The following is a 12871-nucleotide window of genomic DNA, read 5'->3' on the forward strand; positions in this document are numbered from 1 at the left end:
GGGGAGCGCTGTCCCCGCCCGCCCGCCGCAGGCCCACCCCGCGGCGCGCCCCGACGGCCCGCCCCCGGCCCGCCCCGCCGCGCCGGCCCCGCTGTTTACTTGTGTTTGGGTAGCAACTGAGCTTTAAAGGGGCAGCGCTCAACCCCCCCCCCCGCCCCCCGCGTTACCTGAGGTGACATTTCCCCCCCCCGCGATCCCCGCCGCTCCCCCCCGCCTCGTTCCTTTCGCCGTGCCCCGTGGCGCGGACCCCCAACCCTCCCCCGCCGTGCCCCTCGCAGCCCGGAGCGGGCACCGCGGCGAAGGCGAAAAGCCCCCAGAGACCCGAGCGCGGAGCCCCGGGAGCAGCCGCGCCCGCAGGTAACGCTCCCTTCCGAGGGCCCGCGGCCGGCACCTCGGGGTCACACCGCGACCACCCCTTCCAGCCCCAGCTCTGCTTTTTAACCGACGCTCGGCAGCCGAAAGACGCGTTCGGCGCACCCGGCCCGCACCTGGGCAGGCGGAGGGCTGCGGGGGTCGGGGTCAGTGCGGGGAATTCGCTGCTGGACGGGGCCTCCCTTCGCCCCGCTCGTTCCGGGCCGAGGAGCGTCGCGTTCGTTGTCCCCGATAGCGGCGGTGCGTGGGTTTCGGCCGAGTATTCAGGAGTAACGTTATCTCGGTCCGTGCGCTGCTTCGGTCCCGTGCGAGGCGGGATTCGAGGTATGTTGTGGTGGGAGAACGGAGACAGACTCGGGGGGGTATGGAGCGGTGTACGGGGGAATGGTGTTGGCAAACGGCTCTGAGAACGACTCCAGGTGCAGTGTGTGGAGCTCAGTTCAGAGCGCCGAAGTGAAGGGGACGCCCGCGACGGCCGCGCTGGGAACTTTTTCTTATTTTACCGCAAAAAACGGGAACGAGACGTGGGAACGGAGTCGGCGGCGGCGGCTTTGGACGCGTTCCCGCGGCGTGACGGCCGCTCGGGCCGGGATTCGTTTCCATTCCTACAGAACCGCTGCGAAAACGCACAGCTGCTGCCCCGAAGCCCCGTAGCGATAGCACTTCGTGCTGGGGGCAGAAGGGCGACGCTCCGGGCCGGGGCTTGGGGAGAAGGGACAATCCCCGGTGTCTGCCGTGTGGGGCGGCCGATCCGGGGCCGCTCTCACAGTCAATGTTACTGTCACTGTCGCGGGGTCCGCACGTCCTTTGGATCCCTTCTCGCGGCTCTTTCGGGCCGCTGCGGTATGGGAACTTGGCGTTTTCCGCGATTTATAGCGCGTTTACAGCGAGTTAAAATGAACCGCACCGGTTGGGGAAAAAGCACCAAACACACAACGAACCCAAGCGAAACAAACCGACCAAACCGAACCTCCAAGTCCCAGAGAAACAGAACGAAAAAGCCTCAAAATAAAGGGAACAGCAAAGGAGAATGAGGCGGCTCAGAGCGGCCGCCCGGGCCGCATCTCGTCGGGCCGCTGTCGGCCCGGGGCAGGCACCGGGCGCGGGGCCCGACCCTGCCACGAGAGCTCTCCGACTCCGGACAGCCCCGGCCTGGGATGCCGCGGCCGTGGGATGCAGGTGCGGGGCCGCGCACCCCCGCGCCACCGGAACCCGAGGGGACCCGCGGCTCCCGGCAGCGGGGGGGGCACCGTCGGGGCCACTCCATCGGGGTCTGGCTGCTGCGGCGGACGCCGAGGATGCCTAACCCTCGCCTTCCGCGCCCACTCGGGCGGCCCCTCCCGCCCCGCGCCTTTCCCCGTCCGGAGCTCGGGACGGCTCCCGACGGCAGCGCGGTCTGCGGGGTCCGCCCTGAGCTTCGCGCCCGGCGGCGGCCCGCGGTGCTGCAGCTCCCCCTGGAGGTACCGAGCAATACGGAACTCCAGCGTCGGGGTTCCTCGCAAAGCGTCACGGAGCGGCGCGGTGCCGTTCCCGCGACGGGGAACGGATTAACCGTTGCCGTCGTTCAGATTAACACTCAGCGATTCCTCTGTCACCGTAACCCTGGGGCAAAGCTGCACCGTTCCTCGCAGCTTCGGGCGCTGCGGGCCCCGTCGCGTCCCGCCCCGGGAGCTGCCCCGCAGCTTCCCCGCCGGCTCCCGGCCCCGTGCAGAGCCGCCGGAGGCTGCCCCAGGGCTGCAGCGAGGCCGGCGGAGCGGTGCTGCCGGGCCGGGGCAGTCCGAGAGCTGCGGCTCTTACGGGCGGGATTGCCCCGATAGCCGGGCCGGTGCCTGCAGGTAGCCGGGCTGCGTGCCGAGGGCTTCATTGTTATTATTATTACTTTATTTATATTTAAAATATTTACGCATTTTAAGGAAAAAAGCGACCGTCCGTCGATCTGCCATCCGATTCCGCTGGTGCCTCTCCGAGACTCAGCCGTCCCCTTCTTCGTTCCGATTGATTTTTGTTGTTATTTTTAGTAGCCCGCTCACGGCGCGCGCGTTTCACGACCGCCCGTAGGGGCAGGAGGTGAGGAGCTCCGCGGGCTCCCGCAGCACCCGCTCGCCATCACCAGTCCCAACTCCGCACAACATCGCCGCGATTCATTGCGGAGGCGATCCCACACACCGAGGGGACAGCGGGCACCAGGCCGGGGCTCACCCGTGCCTCCGGTTCTGTAGGAATGGAAACGAATCCCGGCCTCGGGCGAGTTTGTGCCCTTCGCTTCTGGGTATGCACCGACGATGGTCGGCATCTTGCAGCGGCTGGGAGGCTTGCGAGGCTGGCAACCTCAGAGCCGAGTGTTACGGGGGAAATCTAAAGGAATTACTGCACAGAAGCTATGCTTTGGTTTAAGAAATACCGTTGTGCGTTTGTTCTCCTGCCTCGTAACTCAGTGAGGAGGCGAGAACTCCAAGGCAAGCTGAGAATGGGGCCCGTGCATCTTGTTCTGTTGCTTACATCAAAAAACTGCATCCTTCTGGGGACTTTTTGTAGCCCAGTGAACAGCTCAGTTTGTACAGACAGGGTTAGTGCTGCAGGGTGAAGGTCAGCAAACAACAGCAAAGCCCAGAAGAGTGTTTGCAGTTTTGAGTGAGCAGAATACATATGGTCAATGATACAGCTGTGGGCTAAGCACTGATTTGTTTACACTAGCACGATGCTCTGAAACCAGGGCTGCTCTGTTCAATCCTTGTGCGCCGTAATCCCCTTTACCCACCCTCCACATGTGTGTTTCCTGCTTTCAGCATGCGTTCTCCGTGTCTAAACTGCAGCACAATCTGTGTTATAAACCAGAGCAATACAGAGCACTTCGATGTTTCCAGAGTATTGCGACCACGGTGCAAGCATATGCAAATCATCACTTACAGCTGTGCACAATGCATGTATTAATCCCTGCGTGCTCTCCAATTGTTTGTGGCATCAGATTTGAAGAAAAACACAATAATGGATATTCTGAACAAGCACCAATTGTTCGTGGGCATACTCACCCCTGGGATGCCCAGACAGACCTTGCTGATGGAACACTGCATTTCTGAGCAAAACTGGGGTCTTTGGAAGAAAGGACACAGGGAAACTGAGGGAAAATGCACCATGGTGTGGCATTGGAAAATTCTGCCAGAGGACATGTATTTATGGGATATGATCCAGAGAAGTACTTCAGTGTATGCTTGAGCTCATCACTACCCAGGGCAGCACCCAAGCAATTATCCCACTTTCTCCATATGCCAACAGCACACACAGCATCCATTTTAATAGTGTTTTTAAAGATCTCCTGAACGGAGGCTATTACTGTTAGATTGTGTCATAAACCAAAGTTTATTAAAAGACAAAAACAAAACAAACCAAGAGCAACCACTGCTCCGGTCAAGGTTGTCTTCAATGCTGGTGTCCCTCAGCTGTTCCACTGCCACTTCTGAGCAGCCCAGTAGATGGGAGGACACTGTTCCAACCCAAGCTTGGGACCATGATGGCAGTGTGCCTTGGAGGGATTTCAGGGCAGAGCAATTTGGATCTACTGTGTGGAATGGGAAAAAGAGAAATTTTTCCGTGATCTCCAAGAGAATTCTGTCTGAACCCTCCATGGCCACTGTGGAGATGGACAAGAGCATGATCTCCTTGAGAGGAGAAAGGTTGTGTAGTCAGAGGAGGGCTGGGAAGGGAATGGGTCAGATGGAGGACAGGGCAGGCAGACAGCAGGAGAACCTAGAGTGAACCTGAGCAGACAGCAGGCAATGGGCTTCTCCCTCCTCTGCTCACAAACCCCGTGTTCTTCCATGGTGGCTGATCCTCGCTCAGAGGACAGCATCCAGCTCACTTTCCTTAATTTCCTTCACAAATCCCTCAAAAGTAACTGAGGGACCTGCACAGGCTGGAAAAGGGGAGGATGGAAGCTGGTGGAAAGGTTTTTCCCGTTCCCCCCGTGCCAGGCAGCACGGTACGCCCAGTAAAGGCTACTGGTGATTGCTGCAGCTCTGCCCTATTTGCGCTGCCTGCTCCATTCATTTGACCTGCTCACCCTCCATAGGCTGGGGAAGCCTATTAGTGGGTTATATTGCTCGTCCAAACACCCCTCTGGGAATGGTTTCCAAGAAAAATACAAAGCTCATTCATTTCAACAGCAGAACTCATTTTAGCCGCAAGAGAAGTGCTGAAAGCCCAGGCCGTTGCACTGCAACAGAACCAGAAGTGCCTCCAGGCTGCTATTTTGAGCTTCACAGATGGATGGAGAAGGGAAAAAGATACCTCAGCCTCACTGTGGACTTCCAAGTGCAGTATGAATTCCCCTTTTCCACTTCATTTGTCCTGATGATTGCTGGTTGTTCAAATGCAACCAGGACCGTCTGAACCTCCCCGCTGTGCTTGTCTGGAGGCAGCCCACATATAGGTGCAGCTGTGCCAGCTGTTGAGGAAGGCTGCATCTGCATGGAGAGGAGTGGTGGAGACCCTGGGACAAGGAACACTTTGGGGTGAGGGACCCTGGCTGTGAGGGAAGCTGGGGTTCAGGGAGCCCGAGAGCTAATGATAGAAATCAAAGCTCACCAGAATAAGTGAAAAAATATTTTCTGAATCTCAGAAAGGCCCCACAGGAAGGCTTTTGATGCCACCTTAAAGGATTCTTGGGCAAAAAGAATCTTACCCAGAACCTGCAGGTGGAGAAGTCTCCATCACTTTGGCCAATGTGGCGCAGTGAGAACTCCCATTGAGAGGAAGAGGCAGTGTGTTACCGTCAGCGGGAGTCGGTGTGAGGCAGTGCGGGGCCAAAGCAGCAGTGCCTGCACTGCCGGGATCTGCAGAGGAAACTGCCCAAAAAGGCCACGGGCGGCTCAGTGGGGTAACCCTGACCTGTCTCCAGCCTCCAAGCAGACAGCTCTTGAGCAAATACAAACACACAGTTGTTGAAGAACTCTTCAACGACAGTAACAAAATAGAGTGAAGCCAAGCCAGAACTGCAGGTCTGTTTTATTCAAAGCATAATATTTATAGACAACAGATACTGAAAGGCAGCGCAATTGGTTTCAGGACTATCTCTATACTTAGACAGTGACAGCACAATGAATGTATCTGCCTTATGGAACTCAGCAAGACAGGAATTCTAGTTTTTCAGAAAGTGTTTTCATTCTTAGAGCAGTTACTTGTGCATGGTAAACAAACAAGAATAATACAAATAATTTACTGGTAGAATTACAGGTGGAGCCTGAAATGCTAAAAGGCTGTTTAAAGCATCACTTAGGTCTGATCAAGTTCAGCATTAGTCTCATGTTATCTTTCTCACCCTACAATATATAAAAGCAGAGCGGAGCCGATGTTTACTTTTGCAGCTAATGGTTCCTCAAATCTACCACAACTTCTAAGGAGCAGATAAAAGGAGCTGCAAGAGTGATCTAGAAATAAACATCCAGAAGAAAACATAACTGCAATCAAAGTTCCAGCTGTTCTCTTCTCAGTTCTTATCAGGATTCTTTTTAATCAGACATTTTGAAGTCATAGGCTTATTTCCAACAGCTTTTACCCATACATATATATATATATATCTGAAAGTCCCTTGAAATATTACAGAAGTTCTGTTTCACATCAAAATAGTGTACATTGTCACTGAAATTATTAATTTTCTTCTCTTCATCCCCCACGTTCTCTCTGGGCCCCTTTTTTGCATCTGGCATGTGTACTGACACTCGAGATGACAAATACTGATAACTGTGAAGCTGCAGTGCTGCATACTTCCACAGCACGCAGCTCAGCCAACGCTAGGCATTGATTTATGTGCTGTACTCTGTTCCACAGCGCAAGGTTGTTTTTTTTTTTCCTAATTCCATACCTTTAATCCTTGCCACCTTCAACCTAGCGTGTGTCAAATTTCCATCTTATTGTTGCAGCTGTAGTTTCTTAAAACTAAAGTACGTTTCTTGAAGGCAGTTGCACATTCTTAAGTTTAATCACAGATTTAAATGCTCAGTTGCTCAAAAAAGAATTCCTGGGCTCATTAAAATGTGATGGTAGTTAGAAGGCTTATTCTTTTTCTCCCCTATTAAGTGGTTTATATCAAGGTTTTAAAAAACGAATCAGAGATGTTCAGATGACTATTCAGCCCAAATCTGTAGAAAGTTTAGTAACTTATGGAGAGGTAGAGATCCAAAACCCAGGGTTCTCATCAGTAAACAGGCTGTTTACAAAACACACAGGACAGAAGAAAGCTCTCCTTCACATAAAGATTTCCATGGGCATTTGGATGAACAAAAAAACTCGCTTCCATTTAGGTACCATGTTACATAGGGTGACACCATGACCCCATAGAACAAGACAGCCTGAAAAGCACTGGCATTGCCCAGGGGTCTATATGCTTAAAAGGAGATGCAAAAGTGAGGGGTTTCAGTTGTGATCTTCAGTGCTTGAAGAGAATACCCAGATTTCCTGTGCACTCCCATGGAAAAAGAAGCAGAGGCTTAGATGCTATAAATATTCCTCTAAGAACTTGCAGTGAGTGTTCCATGCCACTGTCACATCTGCTCGGGGCAGCTGTCTGTCTGTGCAATGGCTCTTCCTGCAGGTGAGCTGCTAGAGAGGTCCCCACTTTATTTCAGCCATTTCAACCCAGGGTCTGGCACAGTAACTCAAGTCCACTTTTTCATCCTTAAAAGTGAGGACGTTAGTGTTTTCCACCAGAGCAGCTGAGATATGTCCTATTCCAGGAAAAGGCCAAGAAAATAGCCGAGAGCACTAAGAACTTAAATCGCTGCAAAAAATCTGCCAGAGGACATCTGTCAAAGCCCAAAGAGTTCCAGTTATGTATGATTTCATTTGATCCCAGAGGCTAAATAATGTACAGGAAAGATTTAATAATGTTATGCAGATTATGTGTGGAAATGTAAAAGGAACCAGATACAATGCCAGTTTGAAAAATGTGCTCATGGCACTGTTATTGACACAAAGTCAGAAAACACAGCTTGAGCAACAGACTATGATAATAAAATTAAAAAATTGGAGTTGCTTGAATATTTACTCAGGTGAGACTATTTGATTAAAAAAAAAAAAAAGACTTAATATTTTCTCTCTGCCAGGAAATAACATGTGGAAAGAGCCCCATTACTGTTGCTACATCAGTTCCATTTCTATGTGAAACCTTGATAGTGAAAACATGGTAATCAAGGATCATGGTCCACCAATATTTCCGAAGGAGATGTCAGCTATTAAAAGAACAGAAAATGAATGGCCCTCAGCTATATCTGCTTGCAAGCTTGAGTTATGGCATGTGACTGAACTGCAGGTGTGGTCCCTTTTGCCACACCACTTCCAGAAGCAGGAATTTCTGACAGAGTGAGAGGGGGGTTATGGATGCAAACTGCCACCACATGACCTGCCAAAGGGCATCTGTCACCTCCACTACTGCCACAACGCTCCTGTGCCATGTGACAGTATTTAAATACCAGCAAAGAAGGGATTATTAAACAGAACTCATAGCCAGGATGGCCACAGGTTTCATCATTATACAACAACCTGAAAGCAGAAGAAAATGGATCCTATCTGGTGACACTCAAACATTTAATTCAGTCTCTCACAAGGAAACTAGTGCAATGCTTCCTATGTTTCCTGAGGCTGACACTTGCAGTGGTCCTTCCTTCACTGGAGCTTTAATTTCTTTTGGGATAGTGATTGTAGTTTTAGCAGATAAAAAATTATGCTTCCCAGTTTTTGTTCCAGTGTAAGGATCTGAGATTTTTGCTTCCAAGGTTGGATCTTTATTTGAAGGGAATTCCAGCAGGTTTCTTTGGTTTCTCATTTCCTCTTGCTATTTCTGCTCTCATCTGTTTTACAAATGGCCACCATAATATTAAGCTTATCTCATGGCCAGGCCTCCTGCTGGAAGATTGCCAGCAGCAGCCCAAAAACGAGTCATCTGAAAGCATTCAGAGATGGCCATCACCTTCTCCTTGAACCTCAAACATAAAACTTCCCTGATAAGCACATACTCCAATGCCACGAAAAGCAAAAACTTACTCTTAAATTCAGATGTCACTTTAAACAGCTTTCTTGCTGAACTGATCTCGCTCTAAAAATACTAAGTTCTGTTTTTCAGTGTTTGGGATAGATGCTAAATGTACATATGTAAAGAGCAAATGTCCCAGTGAAAGCTTCACTGTGAATCCAAGTTTAATTCTACAGCTTCTTCTCCTTATTTTCATAGAATTATAGAATGGCTAGGGTTGGAAGGAAGCTTAAAGATAATCTAGTTCCACTCCCCCGCTGTGGGCAGGGTTACCAGCCACTAAATAATGTTGACCAGGCTTCCTTTCAACCTAGGCAATCCCAATCCTCTGATTTTGTTCACTGTTTCCTTTCTCTGTTCACTGTGGCAAATTCCAGGTCACAGAATGGCTGAGTCTGGAAGGGATCTTCGGAGGACACCTGGTCCACTCCCTGGTGCATCTTCTCCTGGCTTTGATGTTAGGGCAAAGCAAGTAGAGGTATGGCAGCAGCTGACATCTTCTACAGACAGTGAGACGTGAAGGCTTTGGAACTGCTGAATTCTGGTGGCAGGAGTGGGATGAATTGCTTTTCCTCGGCAAGGGAAATTCTGTGAAAATATTCCTGCACTTCATGTGCATATACACAGAAGACGAAATCTCCTGAATTTTGCAATTGACCTTGGTGAGACCTGGATTTTATTCAAAAAGAGGAAATCAGTAGGAGTGCTAGGTCTCCAATTTAGAAACTCAAGGGGGAACATAAAAAACTGCCCAAGGTCTATATAAGACTCTAAGGAAACAATATGTATCAAGAAAAACTGGAACAAGAGCTAACCTGCTGAACCTTGTAGTAAAGAAAATCAGAGGTTTGCCGTCAGATCTTTTATTTGGATAACACCTGAGAGGAAGAGCTGAAAGCCACATCTTACAGAAGAACCAGCTCTGCAGGAATGAGGAACTGGGGGCTATGTGCACAAATTTCTTGCTCAGGCTTCTGCTTCCCAAAGAAAAGGGATTTTGACCTTCTGGGAGAGAGAAAGAACAGGCCCTAAGTTGGAAACTGAAGTGTGAAGACACCTACACAACAAGAGAGAACCCCCTGGAGCAACTTTATTTTGGAAAGAAGGCTGACAACAGGAGGAGGATCTGCTGGTTGCTGCTACGTCTGGCTGAAGGCTGGATCCTCCAGCACGGACACATAGAGCTCCATGGAGCCTGTGCTGCCCAGCTCCCAGCCATCCTGCAGCCTTGGCACTGTGGGGCCTGCTCCTGACCTGCTCAAAGACTGCCAAGGCAGCCAGCTTCAGCCATGGCCTTCCCTGCTGAGGGAAAGCAGGCTCAATGAAACTGAAGGATGCTTCGTGGTGTTCAAGGTAAGGCTCCTTTCTGGAAAAGAAAATCTCACCCTCTTCATGATGTTTTATTAAACTTCATGTTAGCTTAGTTTCTTTATTTTAGAGTAAATAATAACTGATTTAGAAGGATGCTCTAGTTAAGTGACTTCAGACAGTAGGCCCAGCTCTGCGGGTGCCTGCTGCTGAGTGACAGCAGCTGTAGGTCTGCCCAGTGCAGCCCTTTGCTGGCTCAGTGAACCTTCCTGAGGAACCCTGAGGCTCCTTCAGCCTCTGGCTTGCTGACAAGGCCTTGTGCTGGTCATCTGGTTCTGCAACTGAGACAAACAAATGAAACCGAATTTCTGGAATCCATCGCTTTTCTGCAAGGTGTTATTTAAAAATTACACTGTAGGAGATTATGACTGCAGGCACAACACTTCAGAGCAGACTTCCTAGAAGCACAGCAATTTTGGGGAAAACCCTTCAAACAATCCCCCTTGCTGTAGGACACCTGTTCTCCTTAAAACACTTTTGTTTTTAGTGGAAGTCACCCCAGCTGAATTAAATTTGTTTCCCTTGGGCTTGCATTTTCTTTAGCCAACACAACAGCTGCACCATGTGGAGATGAGCCACAAGAAGTGTAACAACACATGTTTGTGATTGCTGTATCAGCTTTGGCAGATTTAAGTGCAGAGGTCTTTAGCTGCCTTCTATTAGAAAGCCAGCTTTACAATGCAGACAACATCTTGCAAAGTAGTAGCAATAATACATGTAGTTTTATGTATTTCTTGTACATGCTGGTACAGTAAAACCAGAAAGGAACTGGCTATTACTTATGACTATAAATATTGTCTTAAGCACAAACATTTTCTTTTTCATGCAAAAGTAGGAACAGAACAGGAGGATGGGTTAAGCAGTGATAAAATCCCCTGGGACGTCTGTGTGAGCGGTTACCAGTTCTGCAGGAGACATTCAATCAGTCAGAATTTGTGGATACCCTTTTATTTCAGAGCTGCAGTAAATTTAATTGCTCCAAGAAATTACTGAATTCCTGGAAAATAATGCATAATCTTGGTTCAGTGCGCTTCTTTTTTTATTTTTATTTTTTTCTTATTTCAAGAACAGGTGCCAAAAAGTGGTCTTGTAGAGCCTAATTTCATGTATTTTGGAGCACAGCTTTGAAATCTACTTTTGGATCATTTAATTAAGAGCTGCTAAATATTGTACACCCATCAAAATGGCGTGCATGTTTTTGAAAGACCATTTTGAAACTTCAAGATAAATGCTAATAGTAGAGTACAAAACCAATCACTTGTGTTTATAATGTGGTGTTCCTGTTACTTTGTGTGTAACCAGTGCTGTGCCTTTTAGTAAGTAGCCTTTCTAATTCAGTTATGCGATTTTAATCTTCCTACACACTTTCTTATCTAAAAGTCCTATACCATGCAAAAAGCTAGCACAACATTGTGTAAGCATCCCTGTCACTCCGAACAGCAATTTTTCCCACTGTCTAAAATTTCAAATTCTTAGCATCTATTCCATGATAAGGAGACTGCTTCTACACTGTTTATCTTCTTGGACTGCATCATTTCTAATTGGATGAACTTATGACATTATTAAGCGGTTATGTCTGATTTTGACCTTTTCTCCATTCTCCTGGGAGATGAATCGGGCTGAGGATGGAAACAGCAGGCAAGGAAAAGTGTTCGTTTATACTCACACGCCCATGAATGAATGAGACAAGGTTCTCCTTTGAGAACTGATCTCCAAAGCAGCATTTTTGGAAGAAAGATGCCACTGATGCTAATAGATTTTGGATCAGGTCCTAGAGATATTTTGCCTAGTCTGAGCTGCGTAAAGCAGAGATTTACTATCTATAAATCTTACTGAAAGGAGATGCAACACATATTAAAACACTAAGTTCTGCTTCTTCTGTTTTGTTTAGATTTTTTTTTCCCACTGTATTGCCTAGTATTTAAATTAGTACATTCGTTTTAAAATTAGCTTCAAGGAATTTAAAATGTGTCTTGCTAATCTAGTAAGAGCAGTTTAATACCACTGGTGTAATGAATTAGATCATGGAACTAGAGAGGAGCTCAAGGATGAAGCAATAAAAGTGGCGTATTGTCCAGTTCAAGGTTACACAAAACATTAAACTCTCTCTTGTTTAGAAGACATTGAAATGTGATATATGAACACAAAAGAAGCAATGTCTTCAAATCTTAAAACGATTAGCAGCTTTGCTCTGTAGGGATTTAGGGGAGGAGATGGACTCCACCCTGAGGAAGATAAAAGGCCTCAGTTTTCTCAGCTGGAAGAAGTGATTCATTTTAGGTGGAAGTGGTATGCATATGATATTCCTCATGTGGTAAATTAACTGTTTCCATTAGGAAGGTTCCTAGCATATGGAATTGCTCTATTTTCTTCTGCTCTGCAGGGAAAATTATGCCACGAGAACAGTGCTTTTTTTGCTAATCTCAGTCTGCTTGAAAATAGGCAGTGCTGATGGCTGTTGACAAACTCTTTTTGAATACTCAGTAATTTCATCCGTGTTTCATTGGTTCCCTGCTTTTTTAGTGAAGGAATAATGGGACAAGCTTAGATCTGAAACTTAATGGGAATCATAAGCAACTTGCTTTATATTCTGCTGTGTTATTATAGTCTGACCTAATGTAAACTCAGTCTTTTCAAAATTTGTCTTCAGCAGAAAGTGTGTGTGCCTTGCTGTGTGGCAGTGGTATTTTAAGCTCTCATCTTAAGCGTCCAGGCTGTCATAAACCCTCCTGTCCTGATACAGTCTGAGCCTAGTTAGTGGAGGCTCAAGTCAGTGCGTAGAACAATTCCAGCAAAACTGTAGTATTTGTGGCTTTGCTGTGTTTCTTTAGCATACGGGCTGCTGCAGGGAAAGCTTCCTGCTGTTCTTAAGAGCAGAATGGGAATGTAAGTGCAAATCCTAATCTTTTTCTTGTTCTGAATTTATTCTTGTATTTCCATGGCACCTTATCTTGTAATCAGACCCGTCACTTCTGAGTCAGTCATGACATGGCTATTATGCCACTGAATGGTTTTTGTAGGATTTTAGACTGGAAATGTATTTGATTTGTTGTTTGTTTTTTTTTTTTTAATGTGACTGTACATGTTATGTACATGTAGCTTATTTGA

This window comes from Cyrtonyx montezumae, unplaced genomic scaffold, assembly GCF_038088225.1.
Source record: "Cyrtonyx montezumae isolate F1298 unplaced genomic scaffold, pur_monq_1.0 scaffold_8, whole genome shotgun sequence".
In the NCBI taxonomy this organism is placed as follows: Eukaryota; Metazoa; Chordata; class Aves; order Galliformes; family Odontophoridae; genus Cyrtonyx; species Cyrtonyx montezumae.